General features: G+C 44.5%; 1 long non-coding RNA gene across 3 annotated transcripts in view; it reads left to right on the plus strand.

The window, feature by feature from the left end:
- The window catches only part of LOC126501217 (uncharacterized), a 92696-nt gene extending 71289 nt beyond the window's left edge, over nucleotides 1-21407 (plus strand). For 2 of the 3 annotated variants that reach the window (XR_007591586.1, XR_007591584.1), the window contains exon 6: nucleotides 10612-21407. This is a non-coding gene — a long non-coding RNA (uncharacterized lncRNA). The remainder of the gene's footprint in view (nucleotides 1-10611) is intronic. The other variant, XR_007591585.1, reaches the window with a different exon arrangement.
- The last annotated feature ends 558 nt before the right edge of the window (nucleotides 21408-21965 follow it).

Here is a 21965-nt window from a genome sequence, read left to right on the forward strand (position 1 = left end):
GCCTGTAATTACAGCAGTTGAAAGGCTGAGCGAGAAGGCTCACCACTGGGCAAGACCAGCTTGGGCTCCAGACTGAGGAATAGAGTGAGAGCCTGTCCTCCAAACAGAAAGTCCACAAAGAAGTCTCGGTGGCCTGTTGCATCCAGTAAGAGTTCCCCTGTATGTGCCAGGCCTTGAGAGCAGCCTCCTGGGTGCCTTGGGTGGATAACAGCCTGCAGGCTTGGGTAGCTTGTTCATCAGTGATTGCAGAGTTTAAACTACAGCTTCCAAATATCAAATACATTTGGACATTTAGAAACTGAGGTCTTAATAATCTTGGAAATACTTAATGGGCACCCCCCACACACACTCCTTTATTTTTGATTTATTTTATGTGTGAATGTTTTGTCTGCCTGGATGCCTTTGTGCCAGAAGAGGGCAGCAGATGCCACTAGAGATGGTTGTGAGCCATGTGCTGGTTGAGAATTTATCACAGGTCCTCTGGAAGAGCAGCCAGTGCTTTTAACTGCTGAGCCATCTCTTCAGCTCTGAGCCAAGTTCTTTTGACTACTACTACAAGCAAGAAGAGTGATTCTTTGTATCTGGAAAATCAGGGACAGTCTCTTGAAAGAGGAGGTAAAGAGGTCTTTCTGGACTCAAAGATTCAGATTGGGGATGGATATTAGAAAAGATGGCACCCTAAGGCTTGATACCTTTGGAGAGAGTATGATTTCATAGGAAAAGAGTGTTTGTCTCACACATACTAACCCAGTTGCTGTGTTGTTTTGTTTTGTTTTTCGAGACAGGGTTTCCCTGTAGCTTTGGAGCCTGTCCTGGAGCTAGCTCTTGTAGACCAGGCTGGCCTTGAACCCACAGAGATCTGCCTGCCTCTGCCTCCTGAGTGCTGGAATTAAAGGTGTGCACCACCACCGCCTGGCTCCAGTTGCTGTCTTTGTTAAAAACATCAGCTGTGTATTTTAAAAATCTATTGTTAGCCAGGTGGTGGTGGTGCACACCTTTAATCCCAGCATTGGGGAGGCAGAGGCAGGCAGATCTCTGTAAATTCGAAGCTAGCCTGGCCTACAAGAGCTAGCTCCAGGACAGGCTCCAAAGCTACAGAGAAACCCTGTCTCGGAAAAAAAAAATCTATTGTTAATAAGCACCCCCTTACCTGTTAGACTTGCCTATGGTGTCTTTAGAGTTAATCCCCTACTGATTTTTTTTCTTGTTCTGATTTAGGCCTTTAGCGTGATAACTATGCCGAAGTTGGCTGCCTGTTGATTCTTACGTGCGTCACCAGTGTGCCCTAAACTCAGCCTCTTAAGAATTAATAGCCTTCTATTTGTTCATTCATCTGTTTGCCCACGTGAGCAATCTAGAGTGCCTGCTTCTGTCTTAGATCCTGGAGAGTTCCAGGCACCCGCCAGGGAACAAGCTAGAACTGGACAGGTGAATCCTGGAAACCACCTGACGTTCTTATCGTCGAGGTGTATTAAAAGGTAACAGCAAAACTCTGGCTGCAATCAGTAACCGCAAGGCCCTCTCAGAAGCTTGTGTGCTGTACAGTTAATAGGATCAAAGCTTTGGCTAGAGTGCCTTCTAACCGGGCGGGGGGGGGGGGGGGGGGGGGGAGGGAAGGATTGTGACCCACTTCTCACCAAGAAAATGAAGGAGACAAACAGCTGGGGGAGAGTGGGGGTGTGAGTGAGGGTGAGGGAGAGAGAGAGGGTGAGGGTGAGGGGGGGGGGGGGGGGGGGGGGGGGGGGGGGGGGGGGGGGGGGGGGGGGGGGGGGGGGGGGGGGGGGGGGGGGGGGGGGGGGGGGGGGGGGGTGAATGGTGGGCAAAGCCCTGGGATCTTTCCAGCCCTCCAAAACGTGGCTTTTTAAAGTATCAAGAATGGTATTGTCCTATCTGCACTTCAAGGGAGAGACCAGCCGTGATGATACTACACTGAGAAAAACCATGGCACTGGGGAAATTAATTAGATGTATGTAACGGGAAATGGGCTTTTGTTAGAATTTGTCTTATTGAGGGGCAGGATAGCAGGGCCCACAGGGCTGTGGAGCCCAGTGTGTCCCTGGAGAATCACCGCCTTCTGTCTGCCTCTGTACAAGAGCTGTGTTGATGGTGGTAGGGACCTGTTTCGAAGGATGAGTGAGGGTCAAGCTATGTCAGTCTATTGAGGAGGGTTTGAATTCTGTCAGAGAGAGAGAGAGAGATTTTTTTCTATGTCTGTGTTTGCCTGCTTCTCTGTAATCTGGGTGGATAGAACGCTAGATCACGTGTGAATGGTCACTTCAGCTCTCCTGCCCCCTGGACTCCAGAGTTGTTTGTTTTGTAAGGCTGTAACATCGGCTTTTAATATGTGACCTTGAAAAAATCCTGATTAAGTAGTTCTGGGCAAAGCTCTAATGCTGGAAAACAGTCAGGCCTCCCACACATACCTGCTCAGCCAAGAATTTGTTTGCCCCAGAAACTGTGGGTGGGCCGAATGGAAGCAAGCACAGGCCAGGGCCCCTGTGAACCCTGTTCCAGCTGGAGACGGCCCTGCTGTCACCCTTGCTAGGCTCCTGGCTCGCTGCTTTCTCCTTGTTTTGTTTCCCCCCCCTTTGGGACTGTACTGGGACTCGAACCCAGTGCTGGTACATGAGTGCATTCATCTCTACGATACTTCCTATGCCGTTGGTTATTTCTTTCCACTCTCAATTCCAGACATTTTTATTTTACAAAGCACTTTGTAATATTTTCCAGCACTTTCCTTGTTTGTTTTACCAAGTTTGGCCTCTGTCTCTGGCTGGGTGTTGATCTGTACAAACTTCCGTCACGCCCAGGTGAACTACATACAGTGAACCGCCATGGTCGGTTTTGTGCTCCTCAGGCTTCCACGGCAAGGCTTCCGTGAAATGGCTGGGGAATGCCGGTCCTTCAGCCAGCAGCAGATACTTCTTGCCCTTGCCCAGAGGCGTCCCAGGCCAGGCCCTGGCCGTGGCCAGAGCCTTTCGCGCACTCTCTTTTGGGTCCTGCTTGGGTGTTGCGTTCCTGGCTGCCATGCCTGTGTCCTATTGAATCCTTGCATTCAGTTCTCTGTGATGCGCAGGTGTGACCAGGCCCACCCATGCGGCAGTTCTGGGGACCCGGGGTGAGAAGAGGGTTCTGCCCGCCTTGAAGCCCCAGTACAGAACTGAGCTTCCAGGAGTATTAACCACCCCAGGCTTGGTTTACTAACCTCCCTGTCAGTTTTTTGTCTCCCCCAGAGGTTGTCGGGATGGTAGGTGAGACAGGCGTGTGTGTGTGTGTGTGTGTGTGTGTGTGTGTGTGTGTGTGTGTGTGTGGTGACCGACCACAGATGGGGCAGGGAGTTTGCCTTGTCCTTTGAATCATGGTCGGTCAGGTCTCCCCGAAGAGGCAGCTTTTCCCCTGTGGCAGAGTGAGGAATTGTTGAAGCAGGCGTTCACTTTAAGTTTTATTGTTTTTGTTTCTGGACTGGTTTGCTCAACCATAAGGAAAAATGGGTAGACTAGGCACGTGCACTTAAAACTAGATCCTCTGGACAAACGGTCTCTGATGGAGAGCAGTCCAGACATGCGTTCACATTTGTTGTGCTTCTTATTCTTCTCCATTACACAAGAGTTAGCATCTTTTTCTCTCTTAAAAAGAAAAAACAATGTGCCAGGTTTCAGATTTGATTGCAGATTAATCGGCGAGGATTAATTAATGTGCTGATGCTTGTACAGCCTACAGCCTGAAGAAGCTGTTTGAAGACGTCCTGAGGCTAAGATAAGGCCTCCTAACCTGCGCTGTTCTTCTCAGGGAGAAAGTACCAGGGTCATATGAAAATAGCTCCACCCACAGTGAGGAGGCTGGGGCTTTCTTGTTAGGCACTACTCAGACACCATTCTGGGTTGGCCACTCTGCCGCCCAGGGCAGCAGTCTGAAGGAGAAAGGGGTATAAGGATCCAGGCCACCTAGAAGGTGAGCTGACAGGGAGGATAGGTGGTGGGGCTGCTGTAATGGACCCGGTAGAGCTACTCTGTGGTGTCAGGTATGTGGCTTGGAGAGCTTGCAGGGAGGGAGCTGATGTGCGCTGCGGACATTCTTGTGAATCGCAGTTACTGTTTGGGGCAGTGGTACTGCAGTTCCCAGATTTCTTATTTAATGGGATGTTCAAAAGTCCTATATCAAACTGAAAAGTCCTAGGTGAGAAGTGACCATCATAGAAGTGACCACAGGATATATTCCTGTTTTAAGAATTTTAATTGACTAGTAGCATATAAATGAATGAACTATAGTGTTAGATTCTCAAAAAAAATAGAAAAGGAAAAATAAAGTTTCTCTTTTTGTACTAATTAGTAATGTTGGGGTGGAAGCTTCTCTAAATTGGAATTTTTGAAGGTGGCAGTGTTGCAGGTCTGTTCTGGGGTGGACAACCTGTGTGTGCTTTAGTGAAAGACTTGTTCTAATTTGCAGCACATTTTCTTCAGGCCTCGCAGTAACCACAAGTAATTGTTTCCTTATTTGTAGTATGAAATAATGTATTCTTAATTAAAAGGAAATTATCAGGATTGTTTCTAAAGAGTCAGCTCTACCAGTGAGTTATGAACACACTGACAGTGAGAAGCGGTCCCACTGAAGCACTTTCTTTTCTATGTAGAGTTAAGCACATCCAGAGTAATTTCCTCCCAGGACCCACATGTACTATGCAGTGCACCTGTTAGGTGGCAACTGCAGCATCCCCTCCCTCGGCCCCTCTCTCCCCTCTGTCATCCAGGGAGTGCATGCACACATCACTGGTCCTCCCCGAGGCTACACAGAGAGCTAGCTCATGATGCTGGACGGCCTGCTTGTGTCTCAGAGACAGTGTCAGGCAGGGTGGATGCAGGCTGGGTGTGCTGCATGTTCTGCGTGTGCTGAGCAGAGTGAAGGGAGGCAGGAGTGAAGCCCAGTGTTCCAGTCTGAAGGGCTGCTCTGGAACTGGAGAAGCATTCTAGGCATAGTGCCTGTGACACACACAGTTGTGAAGTTGCCTTTGGGGAGGGATCTATAGTCTGGTCTTTTTGTCATGCCTGATGCAGGAGATGGAGTGAACAAGTCTGTCTTCAGTAAGGGAAACACCTTACTTTGAAAATGATTTAGGTTGTGCCCAGGTTCCTCATGTCCTCTCTTGACTTGGCTTTAAGCAACAAGAGCCTCACAGATTGAGTCTGCTATGTGCCCTCAACACTTTACCTGTTTTTTGTTTTTGTTTTTGTTTTTTTTTTTTTTTAGTTACCTATTAATATTAAGTCACACAAGGATTTTATAGTGGCTGAGGATCCTTTTTTTAAAAAAATACTTTGGAAATCATTATTTTCAGACAATATTTTCTGCTCACAACTCCTCACAGAACCTCCCACTACTCGACTCCTCATCCTCACTTTTTCTCTCTCTAAACAAAAAACAAACAAAATTAAGAAACACGTGGGGGCAGCGGAGAAAAAAGCAGAAGCAAAAGGCTAGGAGTGGTGGCGAATGACTTTTAACCCCAGCACTCAGGAGATACTGGAAGAAGGATCTCTTGAGTTTGAAACCAACCTGGTCTATACAGTGAGTTCCAGAATGGCCAGGACTGCACAGAGAGACCCTATCTCAAAACCAAATAAAATATACAAGCAAAAGAGCAAGAAGACAAAAAAAAAAAAAAAGAAAGAAAGAAAAGAAAGAAGAAAGAAAGAAAGAAAGAAAGAAAGAAAGAAAGAAAGAAAAGAAAAGTTCCAAGAAAGCAGTTTGAAACAAAAAATACCATTGAGTTCATTTTGTGTGAACTGTCTTCTGCTGGGCATACGGTCTACCTTGAGGTGTGATTAATAAACCCAATGAGACTCTATTAGAGAAAATTTTTCCTGTACATGCTGCTATAGTCTCAGAAACTATAGAAGTGATTTTTTTGATGTTACTTATGCTTTTGAAAGAAAATTTTTGGGGTGTGTGTATAAGCCAGAGGACAACTTTCAGGAGTTGGTTCTCTTCTTCCACCATGCAGCTCTCGGGACTTGAAGTCAAGTTCAGTCTCAGCAGCAAGCACCTTTACCTGATGATCTTGCCAGTGCACTGTCATCCTTCGAAGCAAACTGAAAAGGAAGTAGATGCTGTGACCTGTCGAAGACGGCCAGGATATAAGCTGCAGTTGTTCCGAGATGAAATATTGAATGTGCCAGTATGTCGTTTGCATGTGAGCCTCCTGGATCAGAGTGTGCACTCACTGGCCCCAGCTGTATACACATTGACACTAAAAGAATTCTGCCATAGGGCAGTATGGCAGCCTCACGATCACCCGTAGGGATTTGCCTGTCTTGACACAGTTTGAGAGAAGCTGAGTGAACACAGCATAGCATGTGTCCATTCTGAGACCTAAATACTGAACGTGTTACTTTTGTCTGTAGCTAAGACTAGGCCCGCTGACGGCATTGGAGTGAAGTGTTGTGGAAATGGAGGGCAGGGATTGTACTCCTGACAGACGGCATCTCTACGGCTAAGGAACTCAAAGCAGCCTGATAGGTTTTAGGACACTACACTGTGACTTCTTCCCACCCCCATTTATCCACAGATCAGAGAATAAAAAGGATATTTAATTTTTAAATAATTTCATCATTCCATTGTACTGTCCATCACCTTATCATAGTTATCAGAGCCAAAGTCTGTATATAGAAGCATGACACCTCCTTTGTGTTGTGCTAGGTGTTGCTGTGGGGCTGACCTCCCACTGGCGCAGCCACACACTTGAATCTGGCTTGTAATGGTGCTTCTGTTTGGTGTTTGTTTGGCTGTGGATCAGTAGATCTTCATGTGAAGAACCATGTTTTAAACACTCATCGCCTGGTGTGACCACATAAATATAAGGGCCTTTCTCCTTAGCTAGGGTAAATGAAAAATACTTGTACACGGTGGTGGCCAGTGTAGAAATACATGTATACTCCATGTTTTTTTTGTTTGTTTGTTTTTGTTTTTGTTTTTTTTCTTTTTTTGGGGGGGGGTTTCGAGACTGGGTTTCTCTGTAGCTTTGGTGCCTGACCTGGAACTAGCTCTTGTAGACCAGGCTGGCCTCAAACTCCCAGAGATCTGCCTGCCTCTGCCCCTCGAGTGTTGGGATTAAAGGCGTGCGCCACCACCGCCCTGCAAAATATTTATTTATTTATTATGTATACAATATTCTGTCTGTGTGTATGTCTGCAGGCCAGAAGAGGGCACCAGACGTCATTACAGATGGTTGTGAGCCACCATGTGGTTGCTGGGAATTGAACTCAGGACCTTTGGAAGAGCAGGCAATGCTCTTAACCACTGAGCCATCTCTCCAGCTCTGTTTTTTTTTGTTTTTAAATAACTTTATTGTTTGATCTTTTCCACTGTCTGATAATCATGGATTGCTTCTGTTCTAGATTAAAACTCAGTTTTCTGTCATAAAGACAGTAATTTAAACAGAAACCTACCTAGTAAATTATGTTAGTTAACTACATATCTATATGTCTGTCACTAAAATAAAATGCCCAAGATTCTAAATTTATAAACAGAATAGGTTTATGCTGTTCTACAATTTTGGATGTTTAAGTTATGACAGTTGTCCCGTTGCATTAGGCCTGTGGAGGGGGCTGTGGGTGGAGCAAAATGGGCACAGAGAGACCCGTGATGTAAGATCCCACCACCCCCAGGAATGCTAGGCTGGATACCGAGCCTTGAATGCCTGGATCTTTGGGCGCAGGTGTAAACCATAACAGTGGAGACATCCAGATCACTGTGACCAATCCAGGGCATCTCATCTGTATTCCAGGAAGAAGCCATCTTTTAGATGCCCATTCACGTCTGTCCGTAGCCCTGGCTTGCTTCTCTTCCACTATCCCAGGATCCCTGGAGCTGCTCTCTCCGCTCTGCCCCTGCCCTCATGTTGTAGGCCACACAGCAGCCTGATCTATTAGAGCCTTCCCAGAAGACCTCTTTTTGTGCTCTGGAATAAAAGTCTCTAGACCTGTGCCTGGCCTATTTGCATGCACACTATTCAGAGAATGAGTGCCAATGACTCTCTAAGCATGTCTAGATGAAGATTTAGAACCAGGTATTGGGGAGGGTGGAGAGATTTTTTTCTTAATCCCCTCACAAAAGGGACCTGAAATGTGAATGTGAGGGGAACAACTTTTCAAATTCACACAGCTGTGAACCATTCAAAACCCAGGCATCCAGTTAGGAGATGACAGTTGTTGACTTGTGAGGCCAGTGGGAGGAGAACACAGTGGTCCAATGCCCTGGTCTTGTGTACCCCAGGGATGGGAGGAAGGCAGCAGCAAGGCCTTGTCCACACTGCTCTCCGCCTCAGCTGTGGTGACACTGCAGCAGATGCAGCCTTTTGCGTGTGTTTCCCAGCGTTGTACCAGCTGAGGACTTCCTCGGCCAAATGTATGTTTTCCTTTTTGTTGATGGTGTTTCTTAGTAACCTCTGCCAGAGGCCTTGCTGCAGAATTGCTCCTTAGTTGTCTTGAACTTTGTGCTCTTTCTTTTTAATAAGTTCAGGTTTATTTTGGCCACAGAAGCATAGGAAACAGCAACAATAACAACAAAAAATGAGCCATGGATATAGACAGAGCCTGCCTGGTTCCTGGTTCTCTTGGAGGAAGGGACACCACAGGGAGGTCGGCACTTGGTCAGTGAAGCCATGAGGTCTGCCCAGCAGAGCCTTCCCTGTTTGTTGATGGTTCATTGGGTTCTAATAGTTTTATGCCTGTTGGAGGAATCTGCTTGCTTGTATCTGGCCATTCAGACTCAGAAATCTGTCTTAATTGCAATACTGTTTGGCCAGTAGCTTAAGCGTATTTCTGGCTAACTTTTACATCTTAAATTGGCCCATTTCTATTAATCTGTGTATCGCCACATGGCTTGGCTTACTGGCAAGGTTCTGGCATGTCTGTCTCTGGCAGCAGATACATGGCTTCTCCCTGACCCCGCCTACTTTCTCCCAGCATTCAGTTTAGTTTCCTGCCCAGCTCTATTCTATTAAGCCATTGGCCAAATGCAGCTTCTTTATTGACTAATGGCAATAAAACGTATTCACAGCTTACAGAGGGGAGTCCCACATCATACGCCATTGTTTCTTCAAGAACAGATCCACTGAGCCCCTATAGTAAGCTGTGCCAATCAAATGAGTGGCTCCACCTCAGGGACCTGGTGGGTTAGTGAGAGAGAAGGTTAAAGATCAGAATGTCAAGGGGAGCAGGACCAGAGGACCATGTCAGCTGTGGTCCTCATCAGAACATCAGGGAAAGAGTGAGTGGTGTTGAACCCCCTCTGATTCATGGTTTATGGCTTTTCCTCGAGACACATCTTGGGTAAGAGTCTGGGAGGGCATAGAGTTAGAGGTGCGTTCTTGTTTGTTCAGGGCAAGGGCAGTGGCAGGATGGCCTGGGCTGGACTGGCTTAGAAGAACTCTAATTGATGGTGGCTCCAGCAGGCTCACCAGACAGTCCATTCCATGGATAGGTCCTCATCTCCAAACTGCCAGCGGATGCTGGTGTCTAGGATTTGTGGGCCCGCAGGAGATGGTGAGTGCTGGCAGGACAGGAACTGTGGATCAAACTAAGTGCAGCTGCTTTTTTTGGCAGTTCTGTTTTTCATTACAAATGAGTGCTGGGTATTATGACCGCATTAGTCTGTTCGGAGCTTCCCTAACATGAGGTTTACTTTAGTATCCCACCAAAATGAAGGTCTGAGACTTGTGAGAAATCCTGGAGACAGCCTCTCTGCTTCCTGGCTAGTCACAGACTCCCCAGGGTAAATGTCACTTGAGCCTTGCCTAAACAGTAACACCCATTTTTGACAAACACTTTCCCCGTTATATTGTGTTGAATCTCTAGGTAAATTTTTTTGTTGTTGTTTGGTTTTTCGAGACTGGGTTTCTCTGTAGCTTTGGTGCTTGTCCTGGAACTAGCTCTTGTAGACCAGGCTGGCCTCGAACTCCCAGAGATCCACCTGCCTCTGCCTCCCGAGTGCTGGGATTAAAGGTGTGCGCCACCACTGCCCGGCTCTAGGTAAATCTTAAAACTACATCTGTGGATTGATCTTACCTCTTTAGAACTGTATTTGCTTCATAACATAGAGGGTGAGTGAGAAGTTAGAAGGTTACCTACAAATGATGGTCACAGGGAGGGTGGCGTGGAGAACATCAAGGACTGGCAGAACGGTTCTGCCAGGGAAGGTGCTCACCTCCAAGCATGATGACCTGAGTTCAATCCCAAGACACACTTGGTTGGTGGGAGGAGAGGACCAACTACTGCAAGGTGTCCTCTGACCTCACACACGGCCCCCACCTCGATATTAAATGTGATTGTATCAAACAGAAAAATCCAGTGTGAGGTGAACCTTAGCTAAACCGAATTATTTTTCTTTGAAGCCATGAGATACTTGTTTCTCAAGTCCTTATTCTTAGTGAACATAGAGATGGTTTCTTAAATGGGCCTTTTTTTTTTAAAAAAAAAAAAATTAAACACAATAAAGTTATCCTGAAATGATGGATGAAGGTTTCTCCCGAGTTTAGAAAATACCATATAACAATCGAAAATGTGTGGATGCACCTTTGTGAACACTTGCTAACAATTCTGTCCTCATATTTTGCAGGGGGAAAATGTCAGCAATCTGGGCTTTTGTAACAACACAAAAAATCACCAAACAGGCAAGTGAAATTAGTTGTGTGTATATTAATTGCATGTATATTTATAAGTGCTAGAATAGTATCTGACAAAGGAACCAGTATGTGTTTGCCCTTTCAGTTATTGTAAGTGTACCAGGCCCCAAACGAACTAGTTGTTAACGTAGAAAATGCCACACAAAGTCACGCCTTCTGTTCCAAGGGTGAATTTAGATATGGCCTGAGTGGATCTAAGAACCTTTTATCTTGGCATATCAATTCATTTTTGCCTTTAAGCACTTTATAATAATATAATTGATAATTACTTTGAATGTCAAATTGGGTTCACTTTTGAAACTAAAGCACTGTTTTGAAATTTGTTGATACTTTAATAATTTTAAGTAATAGTGATTATTATGGTTATTAAACTTGTGAAGACAGAACCTCATATAGTGCCAGCCACTCCCAAACTCTTTATGTAGCTGAGGTTGGCCTTAAAGTCCTGATCTTTAAACTGGGTGGTGGCACACAACTTTAATCCCAGCACTTAGGAGGCAGAGGCAGGTGGATCTCTGTGAGTTCAAGGCCAGCCTGGTCTGCAGAAAGAGTTCCAGGTCAGGCTCCAAAGCTACACAGAAAAACCCTCTCTTGAAAAACCAAGGGAAAAAAAGTCCTGATCCTTTTGCCTCTGCCTCCTAAGTGCTGGGATGACGGGTATACACCACCAATGCCCAGCCTTGAAATTTCTTAATAAATAAAAAAGTGTGTGTGTTGGGGGCAGGGATGTGGACGTCAAAGGTTAAGTTCTCTTTTTCTCTGCCATGTGAGTCCCAGGTATTGACCTCAAATCATCAGACTTGATGGGAAGCACTTTAAATTGCCTGAGAGTTTATCATTTGGGGAAATGGAGAATAGCTTTGTTTACAGGTGGTGGCTTCCAAGGTGGCTAGGGACTAGCATTAATGATACATAAAGATGGCCATGTTCTGAGAGCAGCAGATAACTTGGAGGAGATCCCCAATTGTTGAAGTCCAACTTTGTGGTACCAGGGAGACTTTGGCACTGAGTGAGTGATGATAAAGAGACGTGTTTGTGGATTTAGCAAGCACCTCCCCTTCCTCTTCATTTGCCCTTTGTCTCTTTGGTTCTGCACTGTATTCAAACTCGTGTCTCCTCATATGGCGATGCTCTTAACTTCATTCTCATTTTCAACTTCTCTGTCGTCTTGGTTTCTCTCCTTCAATGCTTCAGCGGCATGGCATCCCTTTACTCAGGGAGAGGGACTGATCTGGTAGACTTCTCTGGGTGGCCTTCATGATGCAGCTTCTCCTCCCCCTCCACCCCCGAGGTGGCTTGGTAAGTTTCCTGCCTGCCTTATCTTAAATGCAGTGTCACTTGGTGTTTGCTGTGGCTCCCTGCTTGGGTTTTGGGGTTCCTCTTCTCCTGGGAGGTGCTAGCATGGGCATTACGGGTACCACAGGTGCACTGAATATGCCAGTCAGCAACACTCAGACCCATAGGATGAAATAGTACTAAGCACTGTGTTCATTTATACCTGTCACAGTTTTCTAATCTCTGTTTGTCTCTTTACATAGCCCTGCCTATTCTGAAACTCATTATGTAGACCAATCTGACTTCAAACACACAGAGATCTGCCTGCCTCTGCCTTCCTCAGTGTTGGGATTAAACACCTGGCTCTCTAGTCCGTTTTTTGCTATCACTTACTATTTCTTTTTAATACGGGTTCTGACTCCCAGGGTATTGTCTGGCAGAGTTGTGAGACTTTGTGCTGTGTCAGCGGCCCATGGGTCCATGCCCTTGAGTTTGTGTTCCACGCACTGCTGCTTCTTTGTCCTTAAATCCCCTGCAAACTTGGCATAATTTAATTTTAAAAATTATTTAATATGTATGAGTGTTTTCCTGAACGTGTGTGTGTATATGTATGTGTGTATGTGTGTGTGTGTGTGTGTGTATGTATACACTGTGCGTGTGCCATGTCCTCAGAGGTCAAAGAGCATCAGATGCTCTGAACCTAGAGTTACAAACCAGGCTAAGGATGCTGGGAACCCAACCCTGTCTTCACTGCTTATTTCTTTGCCATGAACTTTCACCTTTCTGTAACTGACCTCTCTTTTTCCTACTTGCCATTCTCTACTCCGCTGTCTTTCTGTTTGAGCTTTGACACTGTGTTCCTGACAGTAACAGTCATTTGCCATCCCTCCGTGCTGCTAGATCTCACCGTTAAACAGAACAGAAGAGGTAAGCCAGTCAGGAAAGTGCTTATCCTATAAAGCTGAGGACCTGAATTTGGATCCTCCTCCCTGGAGAAAGCCAGGTGTGGCAGCTTGTATCTGTAATCACTTAATCGCTAGCACTGTGGGGCAGAGACAGGAGAGTCCCTGGCACTCAATGGCCAGTTAATCTGACCAAATCAGTTGAGCACTAAGAGACTCTGTTCCACAAACAAACAAACAAACTGGCCACAAGTGATACAAGGACACCTGAGAGTGACCTTTAGCCTCTGCCTGCACGTGCAGGTACATTTGAACTCATTTGTTTCCACACGAAGATCTTGCCATTAAATTTTAAGAAAACAACTACTTCTGCACTAATTCTCATTTTATATTGAAATGTAGAGTCTCTCAGAAACACAACGGATCTCAAAATCCCCCTGTCTTCACTCCCCAGCCCCCCATGAGTGGTCAGGTCTGGGGTTCACATGGTTGTAGAGTAATAGTGAGGTCTTCCTTAATTGGCCCTCATCTGGGTTGGTGTCAAACACTCCAGAGAGACACCTGCTGGTCAAAATGTAGTATTGCGTGGTGTTCTCTTCTGGAGTTTGTCATAGGGACCTTAACCTTTCTTATGTGGATATGTTTTATACTGGAATGTACAGAAGTTTTCCTCTCTAAGCTCCTCATACATACGTGCTGTTTGTAGCTCACATCTGATGATCTAAGAAGTATTCACATCTTAGAATTTGGTTCAAGGAGTAGAGATGTAATGGAGGACAGGATTTCATGATAAAATCCTATTCCTGAGCTTTCTGCATGGATAGTGGGGCTGCAAAATACCATGCACTCATTATTTCTCAGACTTGGGTCTTTTAAAGGATTGTGAAAGGGGTAACTTGCTTCTCCCAGACAAGTTAGAGCTTCCCTTTCTAGATGGCTTAGTTTATTACATGAAAGGTGCATTTGGTCCTGTTTACAAACTTTGCAATGGAAAAGTAAAGCCAGAGACAAGGGGAGCTGGCTCAGTGATTAAGAGCACATGTTGCTTAAGAGGACACACATTTGCTTCCCAGCCCCCATAAGGTTGCTCACAACCACCCCTAACTTCAGTTCAGGAGATCTGATGCTCTCTTCTCACCTTAGGCGTGAGATGTGTACATGATGCACATATGTACATGCGGGCAAAGTACTCATACATAGGAAAAAATCAAAAGTTAAAATATATACATGCGGGCAAAGTACTCATACATAGGAAAAAATCAAAAGTCAAAACAATTTTTAAAAAAAAAATCCAGGGGGCTGGAGAGATGGCTCAGAGGTTAAAAGCACTGATTGCTCTTCCAGAGGTCCTGAGTTCAATTCCCAGCAACCACATGGTGGCTCACAACCATCTATGAGACCTGGTGCCCTCTTCTGGCAGGCAGGCATACATGCAGACAGAACATTGTATACATAATAAATAAATAATTGAAAAAAAAGAATGGGGTCTTCACAGCAGGGGCATGCAGCCAGGCTTTTTAAAAAAAGAAAAGAAAAAAAAATCCAGGGTACTGATACTTGGCTTCAGAGCTCCAATTAGGGCATCATGGTGGTTCTGTGCAATGCTTATCTGGGGAAGGTGTCACTGAGTGCGGAGGCAAGCTGGCTTCAAAAGACATGACAAAATGCATAATTGTGTGCTTCGAAGGCTATACTATGTCCAGAACAGATTTTAAGGACTATTATGTACAAAATGGTCTTTTAATTTAAATAAAGCAGTAGTAGCCCATCTCCCTTTGGCAGATATTTGAAAACTGATAGGTAACTGTTAAGAACCTTTGACTGGATTATTTCTCTTGTTGCTTAGACATAAGATTTTTCACCTGTTTGCTAACTTGTCCTTGTTTAGGTTTCTACTCCTAGGTGAAGGGCAGTTGGTAGGAAACCACTAGAATGTGTGTGTTAGTCCCTGTAGCCAGCAACTCCAAGCAAGCAAGATGCGGAGCTCAGTGTGGGTCTACCTGCCAAGCATCCTCATGCTGTCTCCGTCCATCTTTTTTTTAGTAGGTAAGCTCAGCGTCACAGGACAGAATTGCAGTGTCTTCAGAGAGTGACAGAACTGGGCAAACGGAGCTGTTGACTTAAGAGAATAAATCTAGCGGCATCTGGGAACATAAAGTAATGTGTTTGGGTTTTGTAACCTCAAATATGAAGAACGTTTATTTTAAAATAGGTTTTCCATCTTTCTGGCTATTGTCCTGTGGAACTGTTCCTTTTTTCAAGGCACCTGGATTGATCTGAAGATTGAGAAAAGCCTGTGTCAGGCAGCCAAGCTTATGTGAGACTAGAAGCGGGCTAAACAAGAGGAGGTGAAATAGTGTGTTTGAAGCAGTGTGTTCAGAAGGCTGGTTTTGAACCAGGGGCTGAAGTCCTAAATGTCTCTCTTCAGATAGTGTGCATACTAATTGTGTTCAGCAATAGCCAGTGTTCCTGCCAGGCCCAGGTGAGATGCTGCCAAAGCTGCAGCAGGAAGTTGTTGCATTTGTGTCTCCTGTAGTTGGGAGTTTTGATCTGCTTTGCCTTTTCTGGATTTACATGGCAAAGAAAATAATGTTAGGCTAGGGAGATACCTCAGTCACTGGTCCTGCTATGCAGGCATGAGGACCCCAGTTCATATCTTGGCACCCATGTGAAGCTAGCTTTAAGTACATGTCTGTAACTGTAGCACTGAGTGTTGAGGAACAGAGACAGGAGGATTCCTGAGGCTCTTGGGCCAGCCAGTATGTCCAGTTCATGAACTCCTGCTTAAATGAGAGCCCTGCACCCAAGTAACTGAGAAAGGCATCTGATGTCAGCCTCTAGCTTTCCCATGTGTGTGCACACACATACGCACAAAACAGTAATTTTTAAAGGTAGTAATGGTGTTACATTTGGGAGTCCCACGTACTAAGCATCAGTTAAAAACATAAGGCTAGGCTCTACTGTCGTTCAGTTTAATGTTCTCAAGATCAGGAAGCCCAGGTGAGCATAGGCCAAAATATACTTTCCTACCCTTGCTGAGAATGATGTGACAACCAGAACCTCATTGGAATCTCAGACTAATTGGGTCCAAGTAATACTGAAGCAGAGGAAGAGACCTGTTCAGTCACCCTCATCAAGTTAGACCATGAAACCCAATATATGGACAAGTTCAAAAGAACTGCCATATACGATATGGGCTGCCCCTGCTTGCTTCGGCTTTGCCAGGGCATAAATTTCATTTTTCAATTTCAAATACTGAAGCAGTGTTTGCAGTTTTAAGGAGTTTCTCCTTTTACAGTAGGGGGTATAATAGAATAACACAATGACCCAAGCTCTCTGCAGTTGGTCGCGCTTTAATAATTTTGGTGTTACAAGTTCTAAAGTGGATACTTGAAAATTGTACTCCACGTTTAATCATCAAATAGAGTAATATAATTAGGAGTACCTTCCCCAGATGAAGTGCTTGTATGCAGTAAGGTGTCACTATATCAGCACTTGAGGTGTTGCTGTGTCAGGGATTAGGAAGATAAGAGGTGGACATACAAGCACTGGGTCATTGTGTGTGTATGTGTGTACGTACATGCACAATGTTTAGTTGTAGCTGCTTTTTACACCAACAGATACTGTGGAAGGGCTACAGTTTCTCATCTTTTCGCTTTTGTGATTTTGTTTTGTTTTTTGTGTATTTGTTTTGTTTTGTTACAGTAACCATCCTGAAAGGTGGGGAGCAGTAGCCTACTGTGGTTTGTTTTGTTTTGAGACAGGGGCTGGTTTGCTCTGCCTCCTAGTGCTGGGACCAAAGGGGTGCTCTACTTCACACAGCTTGCACTGTGGTTTCCATTTGCATTTTCTTGCCAACCAGCAATGTTGAGAATCTTTGTATGTCATCGTTGGAGAAATGCCAACATTAGAGATGAGACTGTTGTGTGACTGTCGGATAGGTGGCTTACCCAGGCCCAGAGGACCCCTCTCCAGCCCCGCCTCCTGTGCCCTGCTGAGCTTCTTCACTTGCTCTGATCCCACTTGTCTCCTTTCGCTTTTATTCCTTGTGCTTCTGTCACAGTCAAGAAATTTCCTGCCTAGATGCAATGACAAAGATCTAGCTACCCTTGTATTTTCTCCAAATAACTTCTTGCATTCAGGGTTTAAATTTAAGTTTTTAGTCCATTCATGCACATTTTTAATTTTAAAAATTACTTGTATGTATTTATGTGTATGAGTGTGCACTTTTAAGTACACATGGGCAGTACAGTTCATGTGTGGAGGTCAGAAGATGGCTCACAGGGGTAGGTGCTCTCTGGTCCTGGAAATGGAGCTCAGATTATCAGGCTTGACAGCAGGTGCCTTTCCCATCGAGCCACCTCACCAACTCTTGGAACGTATTATTTTGTAGGGTGTTAAGACAGATCCAGTTTTATTATTTTCCATCTTCTTGATCCTGTATATTGAGGAGCCTGTTTATTTGTATTTCTAGGTGTCCTTGTCGAGATCAATTGGCTCTACACATAGGTTTATTTTCCCACTGGATTCGTCTGTTCTATTGACATTACCATACTGCTTTAATAACTGTAGCTTCATGGTGTATTTAGAAGTCAAGTCATATTGTTCCTTCCTTATTCTTCTTTCTTGAGTCTCCTTGGACTGTTGCAATTCCTTATTGTTCTTAAGAATTTGAGGATACATTTTGCTAAACATTGTGACCAGGATTTATTTTGCAGTGTTAAAACATTATTTATTTTGTGAGTGTCCACTCATATCCCAGTTCACTGGTTTTTCCACTTTGCCAGCTTGAGGGCAGGAAGGACAGAGGCCCACCCTTATCCTCCAACAATGAAGGCTTTGTGAGCTACTTTCAAACCTGGAACAACTTCCTTCTTTAACAAAAGCTCCTCCCTTAAATGTTCCCTGTCCTCCCAGCTCTGTATTCTTCCTTAACTCCAAAACAACTGCCCTCATTTCTGTATTCTAGGGAGGCCTCAGCGAGATCCTTAAAACAAGCAAAACCTGCGGCTACAAAGTTGGTAGTCGTGTTGTTTTTCCTGGCATAAATGCAGGGGTTTTGCGATGGAGGTTTTTGTTTTTGTTTTGTGTTGAGACAGAGTCTTATGGGGACCTCAGGCTAGCCTTGAATTCACTATGTAGCCAAGGATGACTGTAAACCTTTGATCCTCCTGCCCCCACATCCCAATAAGTGGATTACAGGCTTGTGGTACCACGCCTAGTTTGATTTACTGGGGATTGAATCTTGGCAAGTGTTCTAACAGCTGAGCTATGTCCCCAGCCCCTGGTGCAGTTTTAAATGTGTTAATAAATTATGTTTGCAGAAGAAACCATTTTTTGTATTTGATTGTCCTGTGCTTATAAAAAATCTCATGTCCATTTAAAAAAAAAAAGCGTCCTCTCCACATTCGAGGTTCTCCCCTCTACTGCAGGTTGTCTTGAAAAGAATGCTCCTGCTCGGCTCAGGAAGCAGGCAGGGTAAGGGGACGGGAAGGAAAAGTCCTTGCATGCTATTGCCCTTGCAACAAGTACCGACTGCTTCGTGCAGACATCACTGCTCTCCCAAGGGTATCTTTCTCAGAAGCAGATTGACTATATTAGTACACAACTGAATCATCTTCTTATTTTTTGAAACCACAGTGTGTGTTCCAGACCATGTCAAATGTACTGGTGTCAGACACACTGAGCACTTTATAGAAATGAACAGGTCGGTCTGTTCATTAAGAGAAACAGCCTTAAGATACCCAAACATCGTTTTAATGATGGACTGTAAAGTCATCTTTCCTGCCTCTTCTGTGAATTAAGTCATGTGTAAACAGTACTATTCAAGGAAGATTTTACTTTAATGGTGCTGTCTGAACTGTATGTTCTAAAATGAGAATAACTTTTAATTTTTAAGTCACCTAGAGACTATATGGAAAAATAAAAAGGAAGCGTCATACAACACAGTCACTGCAGTGAAGCCCCAGATTTTATTCAAGTGTTTCATTACATTTAAAAATGCCCTAAGTTGCTGGGTGGTGGCGGCATATGCCTTTAATCCCAGCACTCGGGAGGCAGAGGTAGCGGATCTCTGTGAGTTTGAGGCCAGCCTGGTCTACAAGAGCTAGTTCCAGGACAGGCTCCAAAGCCACAGAGAAACCCTGTCTCGAAAAACAAAAAAAAAACAAAACAACAACAACAACAAAAAAACAAAAACCCTAAGCTATTCTGAAATTAATCCTCCATGTCACAATGTGTAGACTGTCCACATATATTAATTTTGGTAACTTTGCTCATTTTTCCCCAGAAGGTACGTGCGTGGTAGAAACCTGCAGTTATAGTTACATGTCAGGTGAGTATTGCCTTCGTATGTTAGTTGCACTGACTACTTCAGCTCACACATTGGAAGAAGGGCTGTATCATAGCTGTTTACTCAGCATTTGTGCTAGGTTCTTTCACTGGGAGAAGCAGCTTAAAGGAAAAAGGAATTACGTTGTCTCACAGTTGAAAGGGACACAGTCCTCAAATCTGCAAGAACTAGTGTACATGCAGGTGCCCCACCTACCCTTCACAGCAACCCCCTTCCTCCAGCTAGGCCCCACCTTTTAAAGGTCCCACAGTTTGTCAGAACAGCTCTATCAAGTATTCATTAAGCATTTAACATAGGAGCCTGTAGGGTGACATTTCACATCCAAATTACAACCTTTAAATAGCAATTTGAGTGGTGTTTAAAAAGTAAGGCTCATACTCGAGTCTGAGTCCTAGGACTCACGCTGCCAGCAACAGTGTTGATTCTTACTGTCTGTATAGACTCTGTTATAAAAGCACGCTAAGTAACCCAAAAGGAAATCAGGAGGTTCGATGGGCAAAGGCTGTGCCTCATGTTTAATGTTTTCCTGAATTCTGGCTGTATGTGCATCACACTGTGGTAGACCTCCAGTTCTCTCAGAGCCTGTTAGAAGCTGGTGAGGCCCCTAGTGAGGCACTGCTGGGGCTCCACACTACAACCGACCCCTTCTCTTGTGGGTTTTTTCTATTTTGTAGTTTGTTTTCGAGACAAGGTTTCTCTGTAGTTTGGAGCCTGCCCTGGAACTAAGCTTTTGTAGACCAGGCCAACCTTGAACTCACAGAGGTCCACCTGCTCTGCCTCCCCAGTGCTGGGATTAAAGGTGTGCACTGCCAGGCTTCTGTTGTGATTTAAATAAGAATCAATTTATTGGAGAAATGTAAGTCTGCTTGTTTCATTGGGGTTTTTGTTGTTGTTGTTTTGTTTTGTTTTGTTTTTCTGCAGCACAGAGGAAGATGGATTTTGTGTTGCTCTTTTAGGGAGCTTGGTAGTGTGCCCTGGGGCACTAAACATGAGGAAGTGAGGCTAGACTTGGGGGCAGTTCATGTTTCCTGTCTCCCAGTGTCCTCATGGTTGTGTTCCTGATGCCCTACAACAAAGATCATGGCTTGATATGCCAAACTCCATGTCTCATACTACATTGCAGGCAACTGACTTAATGTTTGTGATGTTTATCTGTAAAACAAATACTTTCAGTGTCTAATTTATGGGTCTGCTGAGAGGATCAAGGGAGTTAATGGTGTATACAATGTATAAAACATGCTGTGGCACATGATGAGCAGTGTTTGATAGCTGCGATTACTGTAATTAATCCTGCTTAACAATTGACAATTAACCCTATGTAATGGATTAGAAGTGGGTTTTTATTGTTGGGGTCTTTTGTTTTTTTAAGCTTCATTCTTTTTTAACCCCCCCAGGGAGAATAGATACAGGGTGACTGACTGAATAATGACTTACAAGATACCTTCAGGACCAGTGTTTAGCATAGTGCAAACACGTCTTGGTTTATGGATTAGTTCCCATGATAAGAAGGATGGCATAGTTCCAATTCAAATTAAATCTACATGTGATCCACCCACTTCATTTCAAGCATGATTTCCTAATGGACCAGTTTCTTTCTCAGAAAGGATTGTTTTTGGTATTTTTTTGGTTTTTCGAGACAGTGTTTTTCTGTTTAGCCCTGGCTGTCCTGGAACCCACTCTGTAGACCAGGCTGGCCATGTCGAACTCACAGAGATCCCCCTGTGCCTGCCTCCCGAGTGCTAGAATTAAAGGTATATGCCAACACCGCTTGGGAAAGTACACGCCACATGCATGCAGTTATGTAATTGTGATGAACTCTTGAATTCTTCCAGCACCAATGGATTGTGCGTGGTGGGTTGCGGCACAGTGTCACAGGGACCCGGAGGAGCAGGCCTGTGGTGGACAGCAGCTGTCTCACTCCCTAAACTCCCCTGCGGGCAGAACTGGAAATCTGCCGCTCAGCACTCACACACTTTTATTTTTATTTTACTTTTATTATATAAAACAATTTTTAAATTTAATTGTTTTGTTCATATTCTTCCTTCCCGCCAAGATCTCCTCCCTACTCACCTAACTTTAAATTCTTCCTCAAAAAACAAACAAAAATCTGATACAAACCCCACCCCCCAAAAAACCCATGAAACAAAATAGACCACCACCCAGAAAGAAGAGAGGAAAGGAAAAAAAAAAAAACAACAAATTACAAACAAATGAAAATACACAGAAAAGTCAAGGAGTTCATTATATGTTGGTCAACTAATCGCATACTTTAAATGTCACCAGGTGATTTTGTTATGCCAAAGTTCATGTGCTCAATTTTTAAAAGACCTTATTAATATTACTCTAGTTCAATTTGCTTTTGGCAAATGTGTAGTGTTGAAATGGATAAGAATGGCAAGATTAGGTCCATTGATTATTTTCATAAGTAATTTAAAATTAGCAATGCTAATACTACAGGTTTTTCAGATTAAAATCCCTAACTCCCTCTTCTAAAGAGTCTTTTTTGGAGCACAAGACCTGAAGACAAGTTGCTTTCCTGGGCTGCCTGAGGCTCTGGCCTGTGCCTGTTGAGCCAGCCCCATGCCTGTGGGAATTTCACTGCCGTTCATGCTCGGACACCACAAGGCTGACCACACTGTATGACACCATTCTGAACCCTGCCCTTGTTCTCGTCATCTGAGTCACCAGCCAGACCAGATAGCTACTTCTCTGCAGTATTGACACCAGCTTCTTACCAAGCTTACCACACAGAAGCGTT

Source organism: Alexandromys fortis, unplaced genomic scaffold (assembly GCF_014885135.2).
Source record: "Alexandromys fortis isolate MF-2015 unplaced genomic scaffold, M_Fortis_MF-2015_v1.1 scaffold_44, whole genome shotgun sequence".
Classification (NCBI taxonomy): Eukaryota; Metazoa; Chordata; class Mammalia; order Rodentia; family Cricetidae; genus Alexandromys; species Alexandromys fortis.